This window comes from Ambystoma mexicanum, chromosome 10 (assembly GCF_040938575.1).
Source record: "Ambystoma mexicanum isolate Mex_15411 chromosome 10, UKY_AmexF1_1, whole genome shotgun sequence".
Taxonomy (NCBI): domain Eukaryota; kingdom Metazoa; phylum Chordata; class Amphibia; order Caudata; family Ambystomatidae; genus Ambystoma; species Ambystoma mexicanum.
The window spans coordinates 1,338,501,302-1,338,513,698 of NC_090932.1; the positions used below are offsets into that span (position 1 = coordinate 1,338,501,302).

Here is a 12,397-nt window from a genome sequence, read left to right on the forward strand (position 1 = left end):
CTGTACTGCATTTTATTCCTCATTGCTTTTCCCTTGAAATCATAAAAGTATTTTTGCTACTTTATCCATCCTATACTAACTCCTCATTGATTGTAAAGAAGTGTGCTAGTGCCAGATTACCCATTGTTGATCAACATCATATGTCTAAGTGTACTATCAGATATTAATTTATTATAAAGTGTGATATATATATATGGTTTAAATTCTCAAATAAACCTTTTAATTTGCAAAACAAACCTACTTCTTGGCTCGGTGGGGTCAGGGGGATTCTCAGAGAGGGGTGTTATACAAGGGTTCATCATCCAGATTATAACTTGCCATAAAAATATATAAATAAGGGTTTCCAGCAGCATCCCAGACTAGGCCTTGACTTAGCTGTAGTGTTGAATTGAATCCTCTTACAGTATTTGGCAATTGTGAACCCTGCTGAGGGATGCCTGCGAATCAAGGTAAATAGGAATACACCTGTGAGCGATGTGTCGACAAGAGTGAACCCAGTCGAGAGATGGCCACAGTGAATAATTGCTTAAAAAGACATTAAAGGCATGTTATTTAAAAAATAGATAGGCAACATAAAAAAAAAAAATACTAGCATTCTCTTTTTTAAAACTTCTGCAATGCTGCGTTGTTTCTGCCTGAATCTGCTTTCCCATTTGGGGCTCTTGGGCTAGTGCTTATTTTTTTTTAAAAATAAATACCACTTACCGAGATACAGCTGCAGCTTTCCTGCTCTGGTCTCCGGTCCCCGTCCTCCGCGTACAACACCAATGAAGGGAAAGCCACCCAGGTAGCTTTTGTTTACTACAGCTGGCTGGCTTTTCCTTCCTTAGTGCCGCAAAAGCAAAAGCCAGCACAGGAGGGCATTCATTTCACAAAATGGATGCGCTCATGTGCTTGCTTTTGCGAATTTTGAGCTTGAATAGCTCAAAATTCCGTAGGAAGTTTTAAAAAAGAGAATGCTAGTATTTTTTTTTTATGTTGCCTCTCTATTTTTTAAATACATTTTTTTACTAGACCATGCATTTAAGACTCAAATCTTGCCAATGGTGATATTGTGAAAAGAAGGTCATAGTGAGCCCGACGGAGGGAGGCCCACATGGCAGGAAGGATCAGAGCCCGGCAGAGGTGGATCCTAAGGTGAAGAGTAATCACCCGTGAAGGGTTATTGAGGGAACTTTTTGTTGTGCACAAAGGTCCTGCCTTGTCCCGTGCTAAAAACGTGGGGGAGACCCAGCCTTACCATCCTGACGTATTTTTTGTGAACATGTCTTTCTTTTCTTAAGAACATTATCCCACACTATTTTGTAACTTAGTTATGAGGATTGGCAGTTTAGTTTAGGTCCTTTTTATTTGACAAGACACCACTAGTACTGCTTCATTATTATTTGATGTTCGTAGCTTGCTGCCATCTTAGATTTAGGTTTAGATTAGGTGTTTTTCCAACCCATTTATACAGTTTGATAAACACACTTGGACTGTGATCACTTGTGTCTACCTTTACTGTTGCCACCATGGAAATTGAAATATATGTGCAGGAATACAAAGTTTGTGATCAATAGAAGGAAACTTCACAAAAACCTGCAGGCCTTTTACAGCCATTATTAGATCACGCGGCCTTGAAGTATAATAAGTACTATACATTGCGGGTTTACTCAGGAGATGTTTCAAATGGGATATTTTTTTGAAAATCAAATTTTATTAGGTTTCGCACCTGTGTTACAACAATGCAGAGCATATTTAAACAAGAATAAACAGGAAACCAGTTATAACCCCTTGCCCCCCACCCCTTCCCACCCTCCCACCCCCCACCAGTTCAAGTTCTCAATAATTGCATATTTGACGGGTTCCAAAAAGAGCATAGCAAAGTCTACGTGTTGTGCGCTTGGCACGCCGAAGTCATGGGCAGAGCCTTGAAGGACTCCGAGTTGGACCAGTAAACACTGGCCTGAGGTCCCCAGAGGGGGTTCACCGGGTGTGGAGCCTAAGATTACACTGTGCGGCCGTATTTTTCAAAGAAGGGGAGCCATATTTCCTCGATGTTGTATCTAGATTCGTCGAGTAAATGCGTGAGGAATTCCATATCGTAAATGGTCTGTACCTTGGTTACCCATGATTTTTCCTCGGGCATTCCAGGGTTCTTCCATTTTTGTGCCATGCAGCACCTGGCCGCTACCAACATAACCTGGAGGATGTGGTCATGGGTATTTTCATGATCGTCCCCAATGTCAATTCCGAAAAGGAGAAGCCAGGGGCAGGCGGGTCGCTCCACCCCATCTATCCCCTTAATCCATATCAAAACCTCCTCTCAGTACTTTTGGACCACCGGGCACCTCCACCACATGTGAATATAATCCCCCCTTTCGGTCCTACACTTCCAGCAATGTGGGTCGTACCCCGGCCTCATTCTGGCAATCTTCTGCGGGGAGTAGTGCCAGTGATGCAATACCTTGAGGGCCTGGTGGCGATACTGGAGTGAGGCCGTGGAGCGGTTGGCCCACCTACACATCTCCCTCCACCTCTCGTCGTCGATCTCCTCACCCAGGTCCTTTCCCCATTGTGTGCATGCAGGTGGGGGGTCTTGCGGGACTGAAAAGAGGAAGAGTTTGTAGAGGCGGGCTATTATACCCTTGGAGCCCCTCGCCGAAAGGAGTAGTTTTTCGAAGTCTGTAAGGTCTCTCCTGAGGGTGTCTCCCCAGGATGGTTCGGTGAGGACTCCCTTAAGCTGGAGATAGCGAAAAGAGGATAGGGTGCCTATCCCCAGGGCCTCCTCCAGATCTGTCAAGGGTAAGAAAGAGCCCCCCACCCAGAGGTGACCAGTCCTGCTAAGGCCTGCCTCGAACCACGTCTGGTACGCCGCTGGCTCCGCTATCTTGGCCAGGAAGGGGGGGGCCCAAACGCAGCTCAAGGGGGAGGGCCAGGTTGTGAGCCAGCGGTAATAACCCCCTTCCTCTTTCCATAGGGACCACAACATTTTTAGGACTGGGTGACACAAGACACTTCTGGGGATCTTTTTCCTCGGGACCCAGAGCCATTCCTCTATGGTGACGGGCGCGAGAGGCCCGTTTTCCATGGCTACCCATTGTTTTTTCGTCCCCGGGGCAAAGTGGTCGACCAGGACCCTCAGTTGGGAGGCCCTGTGGTATGTTTCAAGGTCAGGGTATCCCACCCCTCCATCCTCCTTCGGTCTGGTCAGCACCTCGTAGGAGATTCTGTGTTTCTTCCCTGACCAGAGAAAGTTGAGGACGCGCTTCGTTTCCTTGAAAAACGTTTTGGGGATCAGCACCAGGAGCATTTGGAAGAGAAATAAAAACTTGGGGAGGATTACCATTTTTATGAGGTTGAGACGTGCCATCCAGGAGAGCCCCGACCCTGACCATTGCTCTATGTCTTTCCGGATTGCTGACCAGAGGGGGGGGGAATTGGCCGGGTATAGGCCCTCGGGGTCGCGGGTGACCTGGTGTAAAGGACCGGTGGGGGGTGTCTGTACTTCTGCTCTCTATATGGTAGAAGAGAGGCACAGAAGACCCCAGCCAAGATTCTCTATTACGGTAGCAATGGACGAGCAATCAAGGCCTAGCTTCTCAGGAGGTGATGCAGGCTGGTTCTTAAGTACAGTGTAGTCCCCAAGCCCCCACAAAGGAATGTCCACACACTGTATTGGTTAGAACACAGTCTTTATATAATCAATATTCAAGGTTATGTACACTTATCATAATAACTCACTTTGTACTTAGGAAAATCAACAATGGCAAATATATACAATTCTAAAGTGGTACCACCCTTTGTATTAGATCTCATTAAAGTGCATCAACAATACTGTAACAATGTCACACAGATCAATAGAGTGAAACCAGCAATAGAGAGAGGAGAGAAAATAAGATGGTTGAGCAATAGGCAGAATACTGGCCCCTACCACTAGACACAGTTCTGTGTGGAGATCCCCCCACCTGGGCAACCTGTAAAATAAAGATATAGCACAAGCCCAGTCCATATATTGTTCTGCAAGTTTATTCCCTCCTATAATGTTTTTACCCCCCCAATGTACCTGGTGGAGTCGAGTTCTTCGAAGAGGCGTCGACAGATCCTTCTTGAGCGACCCCCTTTCATGCGGGAGTCACGGATCGTCGAGAGGCGTCGAGAAGCGTCGAGGAACTCGGCGTTCGGCGGCGGGGAATCGACGGCCCTTCTTGAATGCCTTCCCTTTCAAGCGGGAGACACGGGGCGTCGAACGTCCGTCGAGGAACTCGGCGTTCGGCGTCGGGGAATCGACGGCCCTTCTTGAATGCCTTCCCTTTCAAGCGGGAGACACGGGGCGTCGAACGTCCGACAACAAACCGGGTAGAACGGCGTCGATGAGGCGGCAGCTTCGTCCGAGCGGTGCTCGTCGGCGTCGGAGCGTCGGCGTCCTGCAAGGCAGAGGCGTGCGGGGCACCTCGGTGACAATAGTTCTGGACCGCAAAGATTGTGGAGACGGAGGCCCAGCAAGGACGTCGAGTCGTTCGAGTCTTTGTGGTCTTCGGGTGGCGGGAAACCCACCGGTAGGTTTCTCCTCGGCGCGTTGGTCGTCCTCGACTTTCTCCGGCAGGATAAAGCGGTCGACGGTGCGGTCGAGGGAGTCCTTCGATTCAAATGTTCTTAGGCAAGGAGCGGACGGCTCCGGTCGTCGGCGGCGCGGCGTCAAGTGGTTCCCACGGCTGGGCAACACAACTTCGACGGGCCTCCAGCGGTTACACAAACCTGCGAACCCTGGTCGACGGCAATGTCCGGGTGCTTCACTTCGATCTCCTCGGCGGTCCCGTCTCGGGTCGGCAGCCTTTCGAGGGTCTGTCTTCCAGGGCGCTTCGGCGAAGATGGAGCGGTGCTCAATGGTCCCTCGGAGCACGGGAAGAGGGCGCCTTACAAGGTCCTCTCTCGGGTCAGTCTTCGACGATTTCGGCAGCCTTCGGATCGGTCGAAGCAAATGCAACAGCAAGTCTTCTTCTTCCAGCTGGAAGTCGAGGATCAGCAGTTCCAGTTACTCTTAGAGTGGAGACTCAACTCCAGAACGCTTCTGAACAATTACCTGTGGTGAGAGGTCCCCAGATATACTATTCTGTCTCTCATCCACACTGCTGGCACACACTCAGCAGCCAATCATACAGAAGGGCATTCATGCAGTCAGTCAGCCAATCAGGCACACAGTGCATTCAGGCCACACTCCTCCCTTTCAGACACTCACAACAAGGAATGTGGATTGGGACAAGTACCCAGCCATTCAACACTACACACTGCATTCAGGCCAGTTTCGGGCAGGGCTGTCTCAGTCTTTGTCTCTCATGCCAGAAACCAGACAACCGCAACAAGGAGTGTATATTGGTCACACACTCCATTCACCCAGGTCCCACCCACAGGAGGTACCCACAACATACAGTCACTGGGAAGGCTCCACTCAGTCTAGCTGGGCCTTCACAACAACACCATATATGGAACTTCCACCCAACAGCCAGTCCGGGGGAAGGGACAGAGTCAGGGCTTCCCAGGACTTTGGGAAACAAGGTAACAGGCAATAGAAAGCAAGAGGCCACAGGGGCCATCTTGTTTCCTATCAGGAATCAACTGATCCCAATGGCAGGGCCTGGGTATCCCAAAATGGAGGACACCCAGAGCACCTGTCAAATTCAGCATGGAGCTGCCACCAGCCCATACCCTGCTCTGTGGGCCACCCACAGGTGCCCAAAAACATACACTAGGGGCACAGGGTTGTACCCCTACCCATGGGTGCCATAAGGGTATCCCATGGGTCTGTTCACCAAACCAAAAGAGAGAGCTGCACTTCCAGGAGTCCCACATGGACTCCTGGGCAGAAAACATGACAGAACACACGATAAAAAGCAGTAAAGGACAAGGATTCAGAGGCCCTGTCCCTCTGATGCATTTCCAGCATCACAGTCGCCCCCCCCAGACTGAGGTGGAGGGTGTCTAATCTCCCACGGGATAGACACCCTCATCCAGACGGTCAACATACCTTCTGGAAAGGCCATCTGCATTATCGTGACTCTTCCCTGGTCTGTGCTCTATGGTGAAGTCTAGCCCTTGCAGGCTAATGGACCACCTGAGCAATTTCGGATTCTCACCCTTCATTTGCATAAGCCACTTCAGGGGCTTATGATCTGTTTGGACCTTGAAGGTAGACCCTGTAAGGTAGGGCCTAAAACGCCTAAGGCTCCAAACTATGCTAAAACACTGCTTTTCAACAGTAGCCCACCTAAGTTCTCTACCCTTGAGTTGTCTACTGATGAATATGATAGGATGTTCTCTCCCTTTGTCATCTAACTGGGACAAGACAGCTCCAATTCCGGTGTCGCAGGCATCCGTCTGGACGATAAAGGGTCGGCTGTAGTCAGGCGCACACAACACAGGTGCCCTACACAGACTTTCTTTCAAGCCATCAAAGGCCCTCTGACAGTCTTCGGTCCAATTAACCTTGCTAGGCTGTTTGGGTGAAGTTAGAGCTGTCAGGGGTGCAGCTATGGTTCCATAGTCTGCCACGAAATTGCGATAGTACCCAGTGAGGCCCAAAAAGGCTCTCACCTCGGTTTGAGTAGTGGGAGTCTTCCAGTTCTGTACATCCTGTACTTTACTGGAGAGAGGTTGGATTTGACCCCCTCCTACCTCATGACCAAGATAGGTGACTTTCTACCAAGGTATCTGGCACTTGGTGGCCTTGATAGTGAGGTTAGCCCTTTTCAAGGCCTGCAACACCTTATCCAGATGTGTCAAATGCTCTTCCCAGGTGGAACTGTAGACGGCAATGTCGTCTAAGTAAGCCACACAAAAGGCTTCCAGCCCACTGAGCGAATGGTTGACCAATCTCTGGAAGGTGGCAGGGGCATTCTTCAACCCAAAAGGCATGACCCTAAACTGGTAGAGTCCCTCAGGTGTTGAGAAGGCCGTCTTTTCCTTGGCATGGTCCGTCAGAGCTATTTGCCAATAGCCTGAGGTAAGGTCAAAGGTGCTCACAAATTTGGCAGCACCTATGGTGTCCACGAGCTCATCAGCCCTGGGCAATGGGTGCGCGTCAGTTTTGGTGACGGCATTGACTCCTCGGTAGTCCACACAGAACCTGCAATCCTTGGTACCCGCCTGGGAACTTGCCTTGGGGACAAGGACCACTGGACTGGACCAGGGACTGGTTGACGGTTCAATAACACCCAGATCCAACATCTTGGCGACCTCAGCCTGGATGTGGTTCTTGACGGTATCTGACATACGGTAGCACCTGCTTTTGACAGGCACACTGTCACCAGTGTCAATTTCATGCCTACACCACGGTGTAAGGCCTGGCGTCAGTGAAAACAGAGAGGCATACTGTTGTAGCAAAGCCCTGCAGGCCCTCTGTTGCTCTGTTGTCAAATACGGAGAGAGATGTACTCCCTCCACTGAGCCATCCTGAGGGTTGCTATGCAGCAAATCAGGAAGGGGCTCACTCTCATCCTCTTCTTGCCCTGAAGCTAGCAAGAGACATGAGACTTCTGCTCGCCGGTGGAAAGGCTTGAGCCTGTTGACATGGAATACCTGAGGGGCTACCCCAGAGGCTCCCATGTCAACCAGATAATTGACTTCGCCCATCTTGGAGATGATCCTGAAGGGTCCAGTCCACTTGTCTGCCAAAGCTCTAGGCTTGGTAGGCTCCATCACAATGATTTCCTGTCCCGGAGTCCAATCCACTTGCGAGGCTTTAAGGTCATGCCAGTACTTATTCAATTCCTGGCTGGCCTTGAGATTTGCTGTTGCCTGACCCATCATCTGCGTCATCCTCCGTCTGAGGCCTAACACATAGTCCCCCACTTGCTTGGCGGGACCAGGACGGGTGGCTTCCAAGCCTTCTCTGATCAAGGCGAGGGGCCCCCTCACGGGATGTCCAAAGAGTAACTCAAAGGGGCTGAAACCAACACCCTCTTGAGGTACCTCTCTGTCAGCAAACAGCAGGCATGGCAGGAGGAGATCCCATTTCCTCCTTAGGGGTTCTTCCAAAGCCCCTAGCATGCCCTTGAGAGTTTTATTAAATCTCTCAACCAGACCATTGGTCTGGGGGTGGTAAGAGGTGGAGAACTTGTAGGTTACCCCGCACTCTTTCCACATGGTTTTCATGTAACTAGACATGAAGTTGGATCCTCTGTCAGAGACTACCTCCTTGGGGAATCCAACACGGGTGAAAATGCCCAGGAGAGCCCTGGCAACCACCTTGGCAGTAACAGTCCCAAGGGTTATTGCCTCAGGGTACCTGGTGGAATGATCTACCAAGACCAGGATGAACCGATGTCCACCTGAAGTGGGAGGGTCAAGGGGACCGACGATGTCGATGCCCACCCTCTCAAATGGTGTGCCAACCACTGGCAATGGCTGCAGTGGGGCAATGACACTGCCTCCAGTCTTGCCAGACAACTGACAAGTTGGGCAGGTCCTGCAGTGGGACTCCACCTCTACTCCCATCTGTGGCCAGTAGAAATGGGCAGAGAGCCTCTGCTTAGTCTTCTTGGTCCCAAGATGACCAGCCAAGGGCACCTCATGCGCCAACTGCAGTAGGAAGGGCCTGTAAACCTGGGGTACCACCAACCTCTTGAGGGCACCAGGTTCAGGCTTAGTGGGCTCACTAACAAGGAGCTCACCCTCCCAATAAATCCGGAATGTCCTAGGCACTTCTCCTTGTGCCTGGGACAGGGCCTGTTTCCTCAGTCCCTCGAGAGAGTGGCACTCTCTCTGTCCCTTACAGAAGTCTGCCCGGGAGGGTCCCCCTTCAGCTAACAAGCATTGAAGGTCGGGATGATCCTCCGGGTTGAGAACCTCTCCCACAGGAGAGTCTTCTGTCTCTTCTCCCACAGGAGTTGAGTTTGGGTTTTCCACTGGACCCAGCCCGTCCGGAGCATGGATCCCAATGGGTGCTGTCGGAACAGCAGGAAGAGAAGGTGTTCCCTCCACAGAGGTGGCCTTCTTGGTCTTCCTTCTTCTTGCCTTAGGCCTCGCCTTTGGCTCGGGTACCTGACTCACAGCTAGACCCGGTGTCACCTGTGACCTAGTGACTGCAGCAGCAGTCATGGGAAGACCATCCGAGATCAACCCCAACTCTACTAGATCATTTCCTAACAGAATGTTAGCAGGGACATTGTCCTGTACCAGGACAGGAAGCTTTGCTGTCTTGTCTCCAATCATGAGTGTGACTAAGGCTACAGGCGATAATTTGGGAGGCCCACCAGCTAACCTGGTGGTTCTCAGAGGAGCACCTACATAGTCCTCTGGCTTGAGCAGGGTCCTGTCCACCACTGTCATGCTTGCCCCAGTGTCTCTCAAACCAGTAGAAGGCTGGCCATTCAAGAGGACACTTCTCAAAAACCTACGGGTGTTCTGTGGGATAGTCGCCAGTACTTCTGCATACTGGTCCCAGGCCCCAAGGGACACTAAGGAAATCTCTACCGGAGCACCAAATGTGATCCCGGTAGAGGAGGGGAGGACAGTGGCCTCCACCTCAGACACGGGGTAAGGGTAGGTCAGGCTGACAGCCTGTACTCCAAGTGCCTTACCTTTACACTTGGAGTCATCCCTTCTGTGATCCAGAGCCCCACAGTCCCAACAAGCGCCAGGAGTGCGGGGTACGGTACTTGAACCACTGGGAGCCTGCTTTGCAGCAGGTGGACCACTACTCTTATTCCCACCCACAGATGACTTATCCCCACTAGATTTTTGGGTCTTGGGAGAGGAAGGTTTAGGTTTACCCGACTGTGACTGCTTGTGGGACTCCTCAGCTTTCTGAGAGGCCCCCTTTTCTTTGTCCTTGTCCTTCCCACTGGAGTCCTTAGGGGACACCCGGTGGGAGACCCACTTGTCAGCCAACCTAGCCAGCTTAAAGGGGTCCAAAATGTTCTGGTCAGCCACATACTGACGCAGCTCTGGTGAACAGGCTTCAGAAAAATGCTCAAAAAACAAGAGGTGGGACAATTCAACAACAGTCTTAACCTTGTATCCATCAATCCACCCCATCATGTTCATGTGCGCAGCACTCACCCAGTCAACCCAAGACACATTCTCTCTTTTCTTAAAATCCCTGAACCTTCTAAGGTATTGGGTAGGTGTATTGCCAAACTTGGCAATCAAAGCAGACTTCATACACTCATACTGACCCCTTTCTTCCACACTCAGCTTCAGAATACAGTCATATCCAGTTTGAGGCACTCTGCTTAACAAACACTTAGCCCAATCTCTTTTATCAACATCATGAATCGCACAAGCCATTTCAAACGCTTCAATCCATTGGAGGATATCTGAACCCTCCACAAATACACCAACCAAATCTTTCATAAACTTGGTGGCTGGGGACCTGACACTCTCACTGGTTTTAGCTGAAGTCTCCACTCTAGCTTTCTCTAGCTGGATTCTCTGACATTCAATGTCCTGGCTCTTGAGTTCAAGGTCCTTATTTCTGAGTTCAAGATCCCTATTCTTGAGCTCCACTTGTTGAGCCAACTCCTCTTTCTTAAGTTCAGCATCTATTTCCAACTTGCGGTATTCAAAGGCCAATTTCATCCTTAATAACTCAAGCTCCAAGGAATTGCTGGGGTTTGGAACAGAGGCAGCAGGAATGGCGGCATTCCCAGAAACAGATTCAGCAGAAACCCCAGGGGCAGAGTCCTCATTGGTTGCATTCCCCCTCTCATCAAGAGTTTCACCATCAGTCTGGTAGTCCACCAGGGCAGCTATCAGCTCAGCCCTAGACTTATCCACAAAGTCTAACTCCCTGGCTTCACAAGCACTCTGGAGAGCCTCCAAGCTCATCCGAGTCAATTTGCCATTTGCAATAGACTCCATTGTTTGTAATGCAGTTATCTTGTACACAACTAAACCTTAATTTAATAAAGTGCAGATATTTTGTAAGTCGCACGGTTATACACTGATTCTTAAAACCATAAGCATCCCACTGCTGCCACCAGCTGTAAAGGACCGGTGGGGGGTGTCTGTACTTCTGCTCTCTATATGGTAGGAGAGAGGCACAGAAGACCCCAGCCAAGATTCTCTATTACGGTAGCAATGGACGAGCAATCAAGGCCTAGCTTCTCAGGAGGTGATGCAGGCTGGTTCTTAAGTACAGTGTAGTCCCCAAGCCCCCACAAAGGAATGTCCACACACTGTATTGGTTAGAACACAGTCTTTATATAATCAATATTCAAGGTTATGTACACTTATCATAATAACTCACTTTGTACTTAGGAAAATCAACAATGGCAAATATATACAATTCTAAAGTGGTACCACCCTTTGTATTAGATCTCATTAAAGTGCATCAACAATACTGTAACAATGTCACACAGATCAATAGAGTGAAACCAGCAATAGAGAGAGGAGAGAAAATAAGATGGTTGAGCAATAGGCAGAATACTGGCCCCTACCACTAGACACAGTTCTGTGTGGAGATCCCCCCACCTGGGCAACCTGTAAAATAAAGATATAGCACAAACCCAGTCCATATATTGTTCTGCAAGTCTTATTCCGTCCTATAATGTTTTTACCCGCCCAATGTACCTGGTGGAGTCGAGTTCATCGAAGAGGCGTCGACAGATCCTTCTTGAGCGACCCCCTTTCAAGCGGGAGTCACGGATCGTCGAGAGGCGTCGAGAAGCGTTGAGGAACTCGGCGTTCGGCGGCGGGGAATCGACGGCCCTTCTTGAATGCCTTCCCTTTCAAGCGGGAGACACGGGGCGTCGAACGTCCGTCGAGGAACTCAGCGTTCGGCGTCGGGGAATCGACGGCCCTTCTTGAATGCCTTCCCTTTCAAGCGGGAGACACGGGGCGTCGAACGTCCGACAACAAACCGGGTAGAACGGCGTCGATGAGGCGGCAGCTTCGTCCGAGCGGTGCTCGTCGGCGTCGGAGCGTCGGCGTCCTGCAAGGCAGAGGCGTGCGGGGCACCTCGGTGACAATAGTTCTGGACCGCAAAGATTGTGGAGACGGAGGCCCAGCAAGGGCGTCGAGTCGTTCGAGTCTTTGTGGTCTTCGGGTGGCGGGAAACCCACCGGTAGGTTTCTCCTCGGCGCGTTGGTCGTCCTCGACTTTCTCCGGCAGGATAAAGCGGTCGACGGTGCGGACGAGGGAGTCCTTCGATTCAAATGTTCTTAGGCAAGGAGCGGACGGCTCCGGTCGTCGGCGGCACGGCGTCAAGTGGTTCCTACGACTGGGCAACACAACTTCGACGGGCCTCCAGCGGTTACACAAACCTGCGAACCCTGGTCGACGGCAATGGACTTCGACGGCGGCGATGTCCGGGTGCTTCACTTCGATCTCCTCGGCGGTCCCGTCTCGGGTCGGCAGCCTTTCGAGGGTCTGTCTTCCAGGGCGCTTCGGCGAAGATGGAGCGGTGCTCGATGGTCCC

General features: G+C 50.8%; 1 protein-coding gene across 4 annotated transcripts in view; it reads right to left on the reverse strand.

The window, feature by feature from the left end:
* Positions 1 to 12,397, reverse strand: part of LOC138492319 (E3 ubiquitin-protein ligase TRIM39-like) — a 171,849-nt gene that overhangs the window by 143,489 nt on the left and 15,963 nt on the right. The gene's annotated exons all lie outside the window — the stretch shown is intronic.